Raw genomic sequence first — 18,377 nt, 5'->3', positions numbered from 1 at the left:
TTAATAAAGGCCCAAGGTTGAGTGGCATTTTGCATGCTGATTTAGCTGTGATTGCTTGCTTTTGATGAGCATTAGGCTGGCATGTATAGCTCTCCTCAGAGCAGGTTTAAAGACCAGGAGTGAGGAAAAGGATAAAAATAAAAACTTCCAACTAAAATTCAAGGTCTTTTCTTTCTATGATTGATTACTGAATAAATACCTACATGTATCTTTGGATTCAGCCTAAGAATGAAATTCCCTACAGCTAAACAGCTGTTTGTTAATGGCTTTTAATATACTAACCTGTCAAAATATGTTAACTTTGATGATGGTAATTATTATTTTAAAAGATATTATCAATCTATTTATCTATCTTCCGCTCTGATAGTTCTTTTCCAATCAAATGGAGAGTCACAAACAGGTAGCATTTTTGTTTCCCGATACATAAATTGTTAATTAATAAATATCTCTTGGGGGAAGCGTTCTTTGTTAAAATAGAAAGCACATTAATTATTTTGAACAATAAAACTAGAGGTAAGCTAAGACTTTTCAGCCTGTGCCAGTGGTTGATGAAAGACATCTCCAAGAAGGTACAGATTTTAGGTGCATAGCATATATGGATGTTTGGCAGGGGCGGGGTAGTTAATATATCTTTTAAAAACTAACAAATCAGTGGTTATAGTTTTATGGGATGGTAGTAATGATTGTTGTTAGATGTTGTTTATCCCCATTGCCATTGATTTCATCATTATGTGGACCTGTGTGTATAATTCCATGCCACCATGAAAGCTGCCTCAAGCAGTTGAGGGGACATTGTACTCAAGTTCTCCTGCCTCCCAAAGAAAGCAGAATTGACCCACCTAAAGCAGAATTCAAAAAAAGTTAAAACATGCAAATGTGATCCAGTTCACTGGCTAAAGATCACCAAATTTCACCAATGAGATAGGCCATGAGTTTCCAAAACAGAGAGCCTGACCTAGAAAATGCCGCCGCTAAATTCCAGAAATAACTAAATCTCAAAATGTCCAAAACAGCTTTCAACAGAATTTTAGCAGTAAGAAGGTATCTTTCCAATACCCAAGCACTTATTGGATATAACATTTTGCCCCACAGAAATCTTTGTTTGATTTCCTTGGTTTTTAGGGGACAATGAAGGAATGAGGCAATGTAACATTCATTACAAGACAGTAATCACACGATTTATTGTATTATAACTTATTATGTTCATTATTATAATCTATTGCATTTATTGTATTATAACATGATTTATTGCATTATAACTTAGCTAGCCAATAGTGTCAAAGAATTTTCCAGAAACTTGAATTATATCCCTTTATATTATTTTAACCACTTGCATGAGAAACATTATTTATAAGTAGTTTTTATTTGTACACTTTTTTAAAAATTCTGCACAATTTAATTAGTTCTGTTTTAGTTGCTCAAAATGAACAATTTTGTGGTGTACTAAATATTATATTTGTAAATAATAAATCATGATAATATAAATATGTAAATATCATAATTATTATATATTATAATATACTTTTTTTTTTTTTTGCGGTATGCGGGCCTCTCACTGCTGTGGCCTCTCCCGCCGTGGAGCACAGGCTCCGGACGCGCAGGCTCAGCGGCCATGGCTCACGGGCCCAGCCGCTCCGTGGCATGTGGGATCCTCCCGGACCGGGGCACGAACCCGTCCGTGTCCCCTACATCGGCAGGCGGACTCCCAACCACTGCGCCACCAGGGAAGCCCTATAGTTTACTTTTTAAGTAAGTATGTACTGAGCTTCTGTGATGATCCAAACATATTGCCAAGTCCTGAGGATACAATGATAAATATGATATAAATCCTCTCCTCAGGTAGCTTACTGTCTACCACAGAAACCAAGATGAGATAGATGTTTATAACGTAAGGTGATCAATGCAATGACAAGGCAGTATATTGGTTGCTATGGAAACACACTGATAAGAAGGGAATTAGGAAAAAATTCGTTGTGATACAACCTCAAAGCTGAGTCCTAAAGGATCAATAACAGCTAAGTTGAATGAGAGCAGAGATCCTGAGGAAGCAGAAATAGAAACAAATCATAATAGCTGGAAGTAGCAGGGAATGTGCGGGGTTTTCAAAACATAATATTTATGGGCATCTACTGTGTGCCAGCCACCCTTCTACATGCTGGTGTGGAGTTAACCAACAAGAGAGCTGGTCCCGGCTCTATGAACTTCACATTGCAGACAAGAGAGCCCCTAATTGTATCAATGTTCGTAAAAACGTGAACCAGTCAACAACAGCATGTAAGGCGGAGTAATATTACAAAGAAAATTAACTAAGGAGATGAGATTGAGTGATTAGATGGTTATCCTAGATGGGATGACCAGGAAAGACCTAAGGGTAACTGGTAACAACCAGAGAATTTAAAAAAATGATCAGGTTTCCATTTTAGAAATTCACCACAGCTGCTCTGAGAAGAATGACTTGGAAAAGAACAAGACAGAGGCTGGGAGATCCCACAGGAAACTGTTGCCTTAATCTGGGTGAGAGGAAAGTAATCTGCATTAAGGAAATGCTCCTCGACGGAGGTAGGGTCACCTGGAGAAAACTAGACACTTTCAGGAGCTATTGAGGAAGTGGGATTGACAGGAACTTATAAGGCACTAATGTGGGCTGGGCTATAATGCAATCATAATCAGGGATAGCACCGGGGCTTGGGGCTTAGGCAATAGCTGGAGAGCACTGTTACTGACGTAGGAAATATAGGGGGAGTGGGCTTGGGGGATCTCAGTTTTCATCACGTTGAGTGTGAGAATGAGTGTGAGGCTGAATGTGAATATGAGTGTTGATCTAAGCATGATGTGGGACATCCAAGTGGATATAACAGATACATGGTTAGATATATAGAACAGAAGCTCCCTAGAAAGATCTAGAAATATCTTCCCCTGTGCTAAGGTTGTGAATCTCTTTCTTTTCTATTTACCTCTCCTTCCTTAATATCAGCCATTACCTATAAATAATTTAGCTTATTTTTATTAATTTCCTACATAGTGCAACATGTTGCCTTATATTTATGTTCTTTCTTCCGAAGAACAGTTCTTTCTTCATTTCACCCTACTTACCTATCAAAATTCTAACCGTCAATTAAAGAGTTAAATTTAAGAAACAAAAATATAAAACAATGAGAATAAAATACGGTTTGGGGGCTTCCCTGGTGGTGCAGTGGTTGAGAGTCCGCCTGCCGATGCAGGGGACACGGGTTCGTGCCCTGGTCCGGGAAGATCCCACATGCCACGGAGCAGCTGGGCCCGTGAGCCATGGCCGCTGAGCCTGTTCGTCCGGAGCCTGTGCTCCGCAGCGGGAGAGGCCACAACAGTGAGAGGCCCGCGTACCACAAAAACAACAACAAAAAATACAGGTTTTGTAGGGTTTTTTGAAGGGAGGGGAAGAGAAAACCTACCAATCATGAAAGCAAAGGAAAAAGCTGAGGATATGAATAGAGAATTTAGAAAAAAAAATTTTTTAAGTGGTCAATGAATGTATGAAAGAATGATTAACCTCATTAAAAATGAAAGAAAAGCCAAAGAAAACAATGATGAGAAACTATTTCACCCATTAGATTCCCCCAAAAGTAAAGGAATAATTTTTAAAAAACCTCCTATATTGGCAAACATGAAGAAAAGCAGGTATCTTCATATATTGCTAGTAGGGATTAAAATTTATAGCATTTCTGGAAGGGAATTTGGCAAATGTACCTAGTCAGCCTTAAAAGATTTATACTTTTTTTCCTAGTAAAATCATTCTGAGAGCTTGTCCTAAGGAAAGAATCAGTAATGAACATAAATAAAGATGTATACAGATATTCATTGCAACTTTATTTATATTGGGAAAAACAGACTAAATATTCCATTAATGGCCAATTAATTAAATAACTTATGATAAATATACAAGATGGAATGACAAAATGCATAGTAACATCACTTAAAGAATATTTAATAACCCAAGGAATGCTTGTGACCTATGTTTATCTTTAACACAATACTAGTTAATTATGTAAAAAATGAAGAGAGAAAAAATCATCCAAAAAACATATCACATAGATAACCATTTCTATATATTTTGTATCCTGCTTTGTTTTCACATAATGTTCTACTGTGAATAGATGCCAGAAAGGCATTTGGTTAAAATTAATATCTATTTCTGATTTTATATGATGGAAGAAAATGTATTGAACATACTTAATAGTGAAATACTGGAGGAAATGTCATTGAACGGCTGTTCTTAATATTTTTCTGAATGTTTCAGAGAAGTAAATGGGACAAGAAAAAACAAAGAGATATAGACATATTGAGGAAAAGATAAAATTATTATTTAGAGATGAATGTTTCTCTACCCAGAATTAACTTGAAAAGTAATAGACAAAATGAAAACACTTAGTAAGTGGTTAAAAGTATGTACCACAAAGTAAAATTTGGGAGACAATGAAAAGATCCGTGGTTGCCAGGGGTCGAAGGATTGAATAGTCAGAGGACAGAGGATTTCTAGGGCAGTGAAAGTACTCTTTATGATATAATGATGAATATATGTCATGGTACATTTGTCCAAACCCACAGAATGTACACACCATGAGTAAACCCTAAGCTAACTATGGATTTTGAGTGACGATGAAATGTTAATGAAGGTTCATTCCTGGTAAAAAATATACCCATCTGGTGAGTGATGTTGATAATGGGGTGGTAATACGTGCCTGGGGGCAGAGGGTGCACAGGAAATCTCTGTCCTTCCTCTCAATTTGTTGTAAACCTAAAACTGCTCCAAAAAAAAAAAAAAAAAAGCCTTAAAAAATAATCTACAGCTTCCACGTAGGCTATAGATACCCGTTAGAAAACATAAGGGAAAGAATCTTCCCTTCACAACAGCAACCTCAGACACAAAACAGTCATAAATCAACAAATGAAAGACTAATATTCTAGTGGTAAAGTGGGCAGAAAGCATGAGCAAGTAATTTACAGAAGAAGAAGAAACATAAAAGCCTGACACATATATAAAGAATTTCAAATAGCACTAATAAAGGTGTTAAAAATAAAACCAAAATTAGATACAAATAGTATTCTTCTATCCAACTAAAATGCCATTGAAAATCATAAAAATGGGATAGTTGTCATTGTTGAAAGAATAGGAGGAAATTAACAATTCCGTACATAGGTGATAGGGGCATAAAGTTACATAACCAGTTTAGAAAGTACTTTTGACATTATGTTTTAAGCATACATTCTTTACAATAAATAGGCGTTCAAATTTTAAAACAGAAATCAACAAATACTACGTAGTTCACCTGTCTTTTAGTGATATTTCCAAAAGAATGGGTTTTCTCCAATTCTTAAACTCCCGTCTTTTTTTTTTCTTTCAAATATATACTTAGTCCAGTTTCACAGTCTTTTGCATCTCATCTTTCTGCTAGAACAGTGTTTTACTCACCTTTCTATGTTTAGTATCTAGAACGTAATTTGCACCTTTTAGGCACATATTAAATGTTCCTAAAATTGAATTTCAAATTATAGAAAATTTATATTTAGGGGCTATCTGATATTTACAATCAAGAAACCAAAGTACATTGTAATTGACCTAAGATTTTGATAAAGATCACATTTATCAACTATATACTCAAGATTAAATACTCTTTCTAATATTTATGTTTAATAGAATTTAGCAACTTTAAAAAATATGTAATGTGACCCCAACTTACCACACACAAAAAAATTGTTATAAAATATATGTGGATATATGTATCCATATATATCCACATTGGAACCATAATTATAGTTAAGTGTCACAGACGACATTATGTGGAAATGATATATTTTTCAAGTGATAACCAGGCAGATAATAAACAGTCTTGGTCAATTAAAAATATTCACCCATTCATTGCAATTGTTGCATCAGATGATGTTGGATGGGCTTTCAAAAGATTACGTTGCTTAACTTTTTCCCTTTAGGCAAATAAAGTATTGTTGGGCTCATTTCATAGATAATAAAGCTGAAATACAGAGAAGACATGACTTCCCCAAGGTTACCCAATTAATACATAAGAGATTTGGGACCGAAATCAAGTTTTCCTAGCTCGAAACCAAATGTTCTTCCTACTAAATCATGAAGAATTTGATGTACTTACTTGCCAAGAACAGAAAATAAAAATACACTTCCTGCTGGTTTCCTTTTCCAAGTTCTGTCTTTCAATAAAATATGGATATGTCTTTATATGTACGTGTGAGCGAGAAATGCCAAAGATACTGATAAGGAAAAAGAGAGCCTCAGAAGCTAGAATTCGATCCTGTGCAGAATTAATTTTAACTGGGCTTTGAGAGCAGCCAGGTGGTCATCTGATGTTTATTCCCTAATACTTATCAGGCTAAAAGTTTCCTTTGTGTGTACTATTTCCTCTCTCTCTCTTAGATTCATAGTTAAACTTCCGGTTTCTTCCATTTGTTTCCATGCTCTCTTCACCACTTTTCTTGGAAGTCAATTTTTTGATTTTTAAAATGTATAATACACGTTTAAAAATCAGAAAATACTGGAAATACTATAAAGAGAACACAGATTGCCTATCATTTCATAATCGTATTCTCTCTTGAACCCTTGCAACTTTGGGTTTCATCACTTATCACTCTATTCATCACTGATTTTCAAAGTCAATATTGACTTTTTTCAAAGAATAGAGAGAAGCGTCCATTTTGTGCACGTCTGAGTGTCTTTCTTTTGACTGTGTATATCGGTAAGAAGCATGGACTAGAAATAGACTAGAAAAGTTTAATGCTGCACAGGATCGAATCTATGCTTTTCCATGGTTTAACTCCAGGCCAACTAATCCATCAGGTAGAGTACATACTGAGCCTACTCCCTCTAATACTTTTAAGGGGTCCAGGAAAATGTTTTAATTTCTTTTAAGATCAGAGGGGGGAATAATGAACTTTCAGCGTGGAAGATTATCTTTATCTTTATACCAAAGCAGTCATAAAATATGCTTTAATGTTTTTTAATGAAGGAAGGGACCCACACTGGCAAAAGTGTCTAGGGTCATGAAAGTTATGAGGATATGTGCTGTCAGGGCAGCAAATGACAAAGTCAATGATGGACGTCATCAGAGGATAAAGACAGTGTGAAAAAAAAAAAAAAAAAAAAAAAAGGAGTCGTCTAGAATTTTATTGAGGGTGTTACATAAGTGGCTGGTGGCACAGATTTGGGGACTTTTTTTGGCCCCGCTGCAGGACATGTGCGATCTTAGTTCCCCAACCAGGGATTGAACCAGTGCCCCCTGCATTGGTAGCATGGAATCTTAAGACTGGACCACCAGGGAAGTCCCATAGATTTTTGGATTCTACTCAGGGGAGAAGAATGGAGGGGGACAAGCTTGAGAAGCAAAAAAGAAAGTGCGTGGGCACAGAGGATGGAAGAGGTGTCAAGTAAAGCGGGAGTGTTTGCAGATGGGGTTTATCAAATGTGAGATCTTGGAGGAGTGCAAAATTAGGTCCTGCGTAGTAATGGGAAGAGTACTGAACGAGGATGAATGAGACGACTTGGTTCCAGGTTCACTTTACCACTAATCAGGTGTAAGTTGGACAGGTAAACTCTCTGATCTGTGTCACATCTAGAAATGGTTCTATTAATACTACATCTCCCTGAAAGCAGTAGGCTGGCCTTTTTTGGTCTCTTGATGTGTCTCCAAGCTCTAATTTCTGTTATGCCATAGTTCTATAATGATTGTATCATAGGAGTTGTTTGCATCGTAGTTATGAGTTCAAAGGGTTAAGAGGTAGACAAAGCTTATAAATGGATATAAACACACAGGTACAAGAGGAATTGATATTTCTTCTATTGTTCGAGAGGAGAAACCTTTTTGTTATCATTACATCACTTCTCCCTTTTCAGTAATAAGCCATGAAAGAATATGCCTCCACTTTTCCATTTCTTGCCCTTTGAAGTTAATTTCCAATCCTAACTGTAAATCAGAACTGGTGCAATCTTTTGATAAGTTACAGACAAATGAAAATTTAATTTATATAATATCTTCCCTTTTTTAAGTGCCTTGTTCAGTCGAAGCAGAAGCAGCTGTGAATGATGGCTAAGTTAAAGATAAAAAGTAACATCAAAGTAATGCCTGTCATTATGATTTCAAACAGCATGTTCCACTTGGAAAGGTTTGGGTAAAATATAAAATAAAAATGGATGTGGTCGACTAGCTAAAATAGAATATAGGCATGTAGAAGGTGAGGTCTCCTGTATATTTCTGAATTAGTCTGTTCGTATAAAATCTAAAAGACAATTGAAAATGAACAAGTGCATTAGACATTAAACTTTTGCACAACTACCTGTATGTGTGTGGGTTATACTGGGGCAGCACTGTCTACAAATGCCTTATATGGGTTCTCAGCTTCAAAAATAAGTGTGCTTTTTCATAATTACTGGAAGCACCAAGCTCAGGAAGGATTCTTGCCTCCATGACCTCCATGGTGGTACAATGGTATTTAAGGTGGGAGTGGGGGTCAGCTGCTGAGAAAGAAAAGAAGACAAGGTATAGCTAGGAAGGAGGATATCACCCTTCATAGACCATGTCTTCATTCTCAGCAAAGCGTCTTGAACCAAAATCAACCCACTGACGGTAGATCTTTAAATTCCTAAACTTGATGTTAATTTGGAGAACAATGCAAGTCAGTTGATGGAAGCAAGATTTCTATGGGAATAGTAGGCTTTTATTGGAAGTGAAACTGAGCTATTTGGACAACAGCCGTCAACGCCAATAAGCTCTAAGTGTGCATATTAATAGACTTCCGTGGAGAAGAGGGGTCTCATTTGCTGCCAGCGGAGTAATTTAATGTCGAAGCCTCCTAGACTGCATACAATGAGATTCCTAACAACACTGGCTTAAGTGGTGAGCTGAGCCCAGGCCTATTTTGTTTCAGTGAACCCTGAACGCCTCAGAAGAAGAAAGGACAACCACCCTCATCTCGGAGAGGAAGGAGGGAAGTCAGACCCATCGGCAAACACGGTCTGGTGTCTGTGACACCCAAAGACCCTTTGTCCAATTAAACAGCAGGAGAACCAGCCCCAGCTCCTGGGTGTTCCTTGACACTGCTGCTCAGAGCCTGGATAAGATGCTATCAGCAGGCCCCTCTAAGTATTTTAAGCACTTTAAGTAGATCACTGGGACAATTACCATAAAGAGTGAAAGATATGGGCCTTCATTGATGGGAGATTAATATTGACCACAAGGCTATTGATTTTTCTGTGCATCTTATTTCTGATGGTAAACTTGTTTTACAGCCACCTGAGGCTGATTGGTTGTATTAGAGAATGAGTGAGAAATACTTAGATACAGTTATTTCGATATAGAATCCTGCTTTTAAATGTGTGTGTGGTTTTGTGTGTTTGCTTTTCTCATTGAGGTGCTAGGAAATCATGTGAGTACAAACAGTTATAGTTGAAGATTCTTACATTGCGTACAATAATTACCACTTATTAAGTGCCTAGTTGATTCCAGACACTGTATTAGCCATTACATATATCGTATAATTTAACTCTTGCAAAATTATGTACAGGACACGTATGCTATCTTCACACTCCAGATAAGGAAACTGATGTTTAGGAAGACTGAGAAACCTGTCCAGGCTCACTCAGAGAGTAAGCAGTGAAGTGGGGATTGGAACCTGGTAGATATTAGTATAGTTCTATATAATTCTAGAAATAATTTTATGCCTATTCCATTAATTATTTTATAATTCCATATATTATTTTATAATTGCAAAGATATTGGAGAAGTAGAATTTGGGGTATTCAGAGGTTAACTGTACATAAATACTGTTAAAAAATAAATAAATAAAAAGGTCAGAATGATGACTCTGAGTATCTAGCCTGGACCAGTAAGAGGATGATAATGGCTTTAATTGAGAGTCAAGGAAAGAAAAAAAAGGTGGGGTGGGGGGAATGGCAGGAGGTATGAAATGACAAGTTCAGTTTGGGACAGATCGTTTTGGTTTTGAATTTTAAAAATACTTTTTTAGGTTGTTAAAGTAATATAATACCAGAAAGGAAAATGGGAGGAAGAGAGGAGGAAAAATAAATCATTCGTAATGTCACCTTTCCCAACACAATGATCCTCGACAATTTTTCTTATGATATTTTTATGTACATCTTCTTGCTTTTAATTGCAGTGGAAGTGTCCATCACAAGATGCTCTTTTTTTTTTATGACGTGATATTTCAAAGACATTGCTACATAATCTTCATACTTATCATTTTTCATGGATATCTTCCATCTCATCCAGTGGATATATTAGAGCTGACTTCACAGTTTCTTTTATCGCTGGGCATTTTGCTTACTTATGACTTTTTGGTATTTTAAATCACCTTGTGTTGAATAGACTTATGTACTCTTCTTGGGATAGACGCTCTGAAATATGATTCTAGGTGGGTCCATTTCTGTTTGTTGTTGATGCTGGTGAATTTAAGTAAAATATTTATGAGACGTGTGAATTGTGGGCCTAGTGTTCAGGAGAAAAGTCCAGGCTAGAGATAACTTGATCTCTGGGAGGATGGGTACAGCTGTGGGCACTGTGGGAGTTTTTAAACAGCATTCTTAATTCTTTGACACTTTTTCCAATGAGAGGTGAGATCTATGTCCCCTATTCAAGAGTCTGGAAAGACTTACAACTGCTCTGAAGGAAAGACTTTAATGGCTGGAGGGGAGAGGGGTGTACCAAGCTGCAGAGAGCAGAAGATGTATCAATAATATCCAGAGCTAAGTCATAAATGTGATGCAACTTCCGCCTGCTTCTCTTGGCATCCTAACTCGTTGGATGTTCCCAGCTGCCATGATGTAAGAAACTTGAGTCACACGGAGAGGATGTATCTAGATGCTTGGGTTGAGACTTGGATGAAACCAACCTTCAAGTCATCCTAGTCCAAGACCCAGACAAGTGAGTGAAGAAGCTTTCAGTTGATCCCAAGCTCCCATTGTTGGAATCATATCCCAGCCATCAACAGGTTCCTGATAAGGTAACATGGAACAGGGGTAAGCTGTCCTCACCATAATCCACTCTAATTCCTGACCCAGAGAATACATGAGCACAGTAAAATGGTTGAAGCTTCACAACTCCCAGCTTAGGGTGGTTACAGCAATAACTGGAACTGCATTTGGTACCTAGAAGTGGGCTCTGCTATAACAAAATCTAAAAGTTATGGCATTGGTTTCAGAACCCAATGACAGACAAAAGCTTCGTGGGCCTCATGGAAGCTATCAGAGACAGCTTGAAAGAAAGAGAATACATACTAAATTCAATGATCAAGGTAAGAGGAATTTTAGGAAGAGTGTTAAAGCTGTCCCCTCACTTTTAACACCCTAAAATAAAATGAAAGAGTAAAAGACATAAGCTAAAGAATTAATTACTTTGTTTTTGACTATAATTTGAAGGAAACATAGACGCTGGAGGAAATGTAACAACTAGCAATTTTGGAGAGATTGTAACAGCTAGTAAAGTGTCTTCAAAGTAAGAAATAGCCTCAGAGCAAAGATCAAATCCTAGGTGCTGTCAGGAAAATGTGGTCTCAGGGCGAAGACAAGTCCTCACCTACAGAATCCATGAGAATAATAAAAAGGTGGTTGTGTTATGCCACTAAGTTTGGGGTGATTTGTTATGTAGCAAAAGATACCCAAAATACGCACAAATGAGATTTTCAGGACAGAAGCAGGAATAATTTGAGGCCTGAGAGGAGAGGGGGAAGAAAAAGATGTTTCATAAGCAGAATAAGAGGAGATATTCCTTAAAGGAAGAGGTTACTCATTAGCCCTAAATGGAATATAACTTCTTTTACCCAGCATCATTATCTTGAGATTCAGCTATATTATTTCTTGTATTCCATGTTATGGACGTACCATAATTTGGTTATCCATTCAGCCTTCAACAAGCATTTGAGTGGTTTCCAGATTTTGGTGATTATGAATAATGCTGCTATAAACATGTACAGATTTTAGTATGAATCTAAGTTTTCATTTCTCTAACATAAATTCCTGGAAGTGGGGTTGTGGAGTCACATGGGATGTCTCAGCCTGTTTTCCAGAGTAACTGTACCATTCTGCGTTCCAGGTGCTCCACATTCGCTATCAATTTGTATCATCAGTAATTTTTATTTATTGGTTCTAATAGGTGTATAATGGTATCACAGTGTGGTTTTAATTTATATGGCCTTAATGACTAATGATCTTTTCATTTGCTGCTTTGCCTGCCCTTTATCTTCTTGGTGAAGTCTTTGTTCTAAGCTTTTGCCCCTTTTTTAACTGGGTTGTTTATTCAATTCCTGTTGAGTTTCAAGAGTTCTTTTTTCTGGATATACGATCTTGGTTGATACATGATTTACAAATGTTTTCTCTCAGTCTGTACTTGCCTTTTCAACCTCTTAACTGTGTTCTTTGAAGAGCAAATTTTTAAATTTTTGATGAAATTCAATTTATCAATTTTTCATTTATTAATAGTGTTTGCCAAAATCACGGGGCAGGGGGCTTATCTAAAAAGGGTCAGAAAAAAGGGAATAATTTGGGGGGGTTGGATCTATTCTGTATCTTGTTTGCAGTGGGAGGTTACAAGAATCTATACACATGTTAAAACACACAGTACTATACACACTCAAAAATGTAAATGTAAATTCTTGAAAAATCTCTTTCACATCTAATATATCTGAAAGAAAATGAATGTAAATGACATAAATCAGAGCTTTTCAATGCATACAATCTTATTTGTATTAAAGAAGGTATAAAACAGAATTAAAAAGCAGCCGTTAAGCCTGACATCTATCTAAAACATGAAAGTGGCATAAGTTTATATTCTGACACTCCTCCACTGTTTAACATAATTTAAATGCTAATTCTATGCTTGTTTCAACAGTTGACCAGCAGCAAAAGAATCAGTTCTTTCAGGAATGTTGCCCAGTAGAAAAGATGCTTAAGTATTACAGAAGCCTATGTTTCATTTATATCTAAGCCTGATGGTACACAGGAAAAATGACTTGGGGAAACTGGTCCCATTACAGATTGTCTAACCACAAAGGAGCCGTGGCAGGTGTCTAAGAGACCCAAGACATTCAGGACCTTTCAAAACTATTAAGATTATTGACTTCATCTGCAGACAAATAGGATCAAACTGCTGGGTCTTTTTCTCTGCCTTTATAACTAATCAAAGCCTAAATGTCTGAAAAATACCTTCTAAGGGCTTCCCTGGTGGCGCAGTGGTTGAGAGTCCGCCTGCCGATGCAGGGGACACGGGTTCACGCCCCAGTCCGGGAAGATCCCATATGCCGCGGAGAGGCTGGGCCCGTGAGCCATGGCCACTGAGCCTGCGCGCCCGCAACGGGAGAGGCCACAACAGTGAGAGGCCCGCGTACTGCAAAAAAAAAAAAAAAAAAAAAACCTTCTAAATGGTTTCCTTGTTTTGTTTATTATGCTTATCACAGAGCAGTTAACATTTGCATTTCTAAAACAGTTCAGTTTGTTTTCAATGACCCTTAACGGGTCATTTTCTTTGTTTCAGCAAAACCAGGGAGTCTATTCTTTGGGAGCAACTTCTACTTATGAGAGAGCTGCCTTTTTATCCTTGTGGCCTAGGAAGGGATAAATATTGAAGGATAGGCTCATTAGAAGATGTACTAGAAGCTGAGAAGGTCTGTATTCTTTCTCCTCCCGCCATCGGTGAAGTGGAAGTGACACAGGAGCCGACCAGAGTAGACTACTTGCTTTTTCCCGTTTATGCCCTGTATTTTCTCACTTCTCTAGCTTTTCTTCCATGAATCTCTCCTCTGGAACACCCCCTCCCGCCAGTTTCCATGCCCCCCATGAAGCCATCCTTAATTTCCCAAGCTGGAACAAAGCCCCCTCCCCGCCTCAAATACTGCTGTATCGTTGATGTACTCCCGTGATTTTAGCATTAGTCACATCCTTCTTCATATATAGTTTATTACATATTGATCTCTGGCTGCCCTTCACTACCGTTTCTTGTAGAAAAAAGATCATGCCTTATTCAATTTCCTCTCACTCAAAGTGCCATGAACATTTGTCTGATGGGTGATTTGCAAGTGTTTTCTCCCAGTCTGTGGCTTGGCTTTCCACTCTTCGCTGTTTTCTTCAAGGAGTAAGCTTTTTAACTCAGATGAAGTCCAATTTATTCATTGTTTTCCCCCTTATGGATAGTGTTCCTGGGTCAGATATATCAAAGAACTCTCTACCAAATTCAGAGATTAAAGGTGGAGTTGGGCGAGGGGAGCATCTGCCCACAGAGGGTCACAGTGATGCAGTATTTGGGCTGCGTTGGAATTGTTCTGTATTCTGGTGGTAGTTACAAGAATCTAGGCACGTGTTAAAACTCATGGAACTGTACACCAAAATATTTACTTAGCACTTTCTAACGTGCTAAGAGGATATTTGCTTAATTCAATCGTGTCGCTAGGAGAGTCGTTTTTTCTACCTTATCTTGAGAACTTACCTTCCTGAACCATAAGTCATATTCTCACGCCCCCAGCAAGCTAAAAAAGCAGAGAGAAAAAAAACTGTCCTTCAATCAGCAAGTTAGATTAACTTTATGCTTTTCTCCCCTCTCTTTCCGATGACCTCAAATGGCAACTGGGCATATCCCCCAGTGACCTATGAACCCAATGGATTAGAGTAAAAATATTGGCCAGCTTGGAGATTTTTTGCCCTACTTCAGAGTAATGGGAAAAGTGCCCCATCTATATTGTCTCTTTACATAATTGGAAGTAAAAGAACGATGTCGACACAGGAAAAAGCCCAAAAGAAGAGAAGCAACTTCTCAAATATCCCCCTGCTCCCTTCTCAAAGCCTGCCTAAGAAAGAAGCCGGGATACGTCTTCTCCAAGGTGACAAGGGAGCAGCAGCCTCCTCTGAGCCCTCTGCCATGGGCCCTGCCGGCTTGGGACTTGCTCTGGCCCACCGTGCAGAGACCAGATTATCTCCTGGCTTCCTGTACAGCTTTGCTGGATTCCATCTGCCATGTCTCACTGGAGATGAACGTTGACATCCCCAGAGCAGGAAGTGCTGAAGGGCTCCCAGACCTCACACATGAAAAGGAACTTTATTGCTCCCAAACCCCAAACGTGACAGTTTTCCACAAGAAAGCCCTGGCTCCATACCCGTGGCTGTGTGCCAACAAAGAAGTAGGACAAAATTTATGAATGTTGCCCCAAACTTGCCACAGTACGGTTAAAACAATTTTTGAAACAGTTGAAAAACAGAAGAAATGATCTTGGGTATGCACAGATGCGCCCTGTGATTCAATCACCTTTCTTTTAAGTCAAGGGATCTTTCCTGGGAGGGAAGAAAGGTGACACAGTCACTTTATTTTGAGATGATGGCCAGGGGACTGCCATCATAGGGAGACAGGCGGCTCCAAAAGATCGAGTTGACTTACGTGCATCACTGATGTATGACACATACAGTAGTTTCCGGTCTTTGGGCTCCTGCACGAAATCTAAACTTACAACAATTAAGCTAAATCCATTAATTAGTAAGATGAATTAGAGCTTCAATCCTCAAGTAATCTAGGAGAGAATTGAGAGGTCTACGTAGTTGGCACTCAGACCTTACCCTAATAAATTACACACAGTTCTTTGTGTGCTCCACCCTTTCCTAAGTGGCCTCCAGTTGTGATAATATAGAGCCAATTAGCCAGTGGAATTCCAACTACAAACTCCTTATAGCTTAGCAAACACTCCCTGAAAACCTGTAGGAACTCAGGACAGATTACCGTCTCTGCTCAGCAACCAGTTAATATCACAGAGACCATCAAACCAATTTCCTTCTCTTCCTCTATCATGATTTTACACGTCTGAGAACTGGCAGGAAAAAAAAAGTGCCGTGAGCTGCCAAATTGTTTCTAAGGACTGACAGCTTCCATGGAAAATAAATTTATTTATTTCCATGGAAATAAATAAAATATATGTGCTAACACATATATATGGAATTTAAGAAAAAAAAAAAAATGTCATGAAAAACCTAGGGGTGAAACAGGAATAAAGACACAGACTTACTAGAGAATGGACTTGAGGCTATGGGGAGGGGGAAGGGTAAACGGTGACAAAGCAATAAAGAGGCATGGACATGTATACACTACCAAACGTAAGGTAGATAGCTAGTGGGAAGCAGCCGCATAGCACAGGGAGATCAGCTCGGTGCTGTGTGACCGCCTGGAGGGGTGGGATAGGGAGGGTGGGAGGGAGGGTGACGCAAGCGGGAAGAGATATGGGAACATATGTATATATATAACTGATTCATTTTGTTGTGAAGCTGAAACTAACATACCATTGTAAAGCAACTATGCTCCAATAAAGATGTTTAAAAAATAAATAAATAAATAAATAAATAAATAAGATCTGTCCCTCTTAGGATAACACTACATTATAAGGAGTCTTAAAAGACAAAAAAAAAAAAAAAACTAGAATAAGTTACTTCCTTTTACAGAAGAATGATCATGGTTGCTGTTTTTGTTTACTTAAGAACATCTGAAATCATAAAGTTACTTAATATCATTTACTTTACCAATCTATGCAAAAAGAACACCCAATCACAATCTAACTGAGATATATAACCTTTTCAGAGCTTCTATCACTTAAAACAAAATTGAGACATTCAGAGCAAACAATTGAACTCAGTTACTCAAATGAGGCACAGACAAGAATATGTCGTTTATTCCATCTTAAAAGATCCATTGTATGAAGAAAGATCCAGTATAAGGAGAAAGTATTTACAAAGTCAGATAACATGAAAGGCAGAAAATCTACGTTGTATCTAAGTAGTCCCTTGTTCGATAACTATATAGGAAGTGGTTTTGTTTTGCTTTGTTTTTTATATATGCAGGACATTTTCAAAGCATTGAGATACAATCATGAATGAACGTAGAAGTTCCTGCTCTCCTGGAAATTCACATGCTCATGACTGAGACAATGAACAGATAAGTGTACCAAGAAGTCAAGTATAATGTCAAGTAATGAAAAGTGTGATGTAGAAGAAAACAGAGCAAAGAGATAAAAAGCATGATTGGGGGAATTATGATAGAATGTACCTCTCAGAAAGGAGGCTTTGAGCAGAATGAAGCTAGAAGGGAGTTACACCAATACAAAAAATTTACAAAGAGATTATTCAACAAAATCACTATGGAAAGAAAGCCTTAATCACCAGGGAGAAAATAGATCTTTATATTACATTTTAAAGCAAAGTTTATTCCAGAGAGCTTAAATTAGTTAAATGTAAAATAGACAATTTGTTTAAAAAACAAAGAAACATAGATAAATATTTATGTAATATTAGATTAGGAAAGGATGAACTAAACATGTAAGCAAAACAAAAGCTCTAAAGAAAAAAGCTAAATTATACAAAAATGTGAAATTCTGGCATGCTTGAATTTTATGATATAAACAAAAGCAGTAGAGAAGTGACCAAATGATAAAATACTCGAATATGTCTATTTTAAATGTCAATATATAGAATTTTCAAATTAAAAAATACTTTCAGGTAGTATCTGAATAATAATTAAGAAGCAATTCACAAAAAAAAAAAGAATAAGAATTACCAATGAAGACAAAAAAGAAGAAGTTCAGCCTAACCTGTGTCAAAGAAATGAAAATTGCTTTTTACATTATGCTATGATATTTCTCTTATCCACCTAAGAGAGCAGGTATACACATAATAGAAATATTTCAAGTAAGAGGGATTTTTAAAATTTTATAATACAAGAAAAATATGTTATAATAGCTTCGATTATTTATGTCTCCAAACAAAATAGTGAACTTGATTAGAATCATATTCTTCATTTTACTCACCAGAATGAAAAGCAAAGGCAAATTACTCCATTAATACAGGAGCAAAAGAACTGAAAACAGGCTACATTCTTAAATCTTTTAAATTATATGCATTCTTTTCATCAAGAGTCTCTGCCATCTATGAATCCATAGACTTTTTGTGAAGAAAAAACCTTTCTATTTTATTGAACACTTGGATGATAATATTAACTGGGTTTTTTATTTTATTTTTTTTAATTCCTGGATGGACAGAAGGAAATGTTCGAATAGTAAATCCCAGAATGGTGTGGACCCAGGATTGCTGCCAATTATGTTAGCTTTCCCATTGGGAATCTTAGCAAACTGAAAAGGAATCCATTAGGAAATGAAATCTGGAAGTATTGTGTCTGGTGAGTCCCTTCTGGGCCACCACCTGTGGTGCACTGGGCCCAAGATGAATTCTACCTCATCACAGGATACAGGCTGTACTGGGAAAAGAAACCCTAGGAGGCTGGATCTGCAAGAGAAGAGAAAGCATGAGTCCTCTGACTGCCATCATCCCACAGAGAGGTACACAG

Source organism: Pseudorca crassidens, chromosome 1, assembly GCF_039906515.1.
Source record: "Pseudorca crassidens isolate mPseCra1 chromosome 1, mPseCra1.hap1, whole genome shotgun sequence".
Lineage (NCBI taxonomy): Eukaryota > Metazoa > Chordata > Mammalia > Artiodactyla > Delphinidae > Pseudorca > Pseudorca crassidens.
This window is presented reverse-complemented; position numbering follows the sequence as displayed.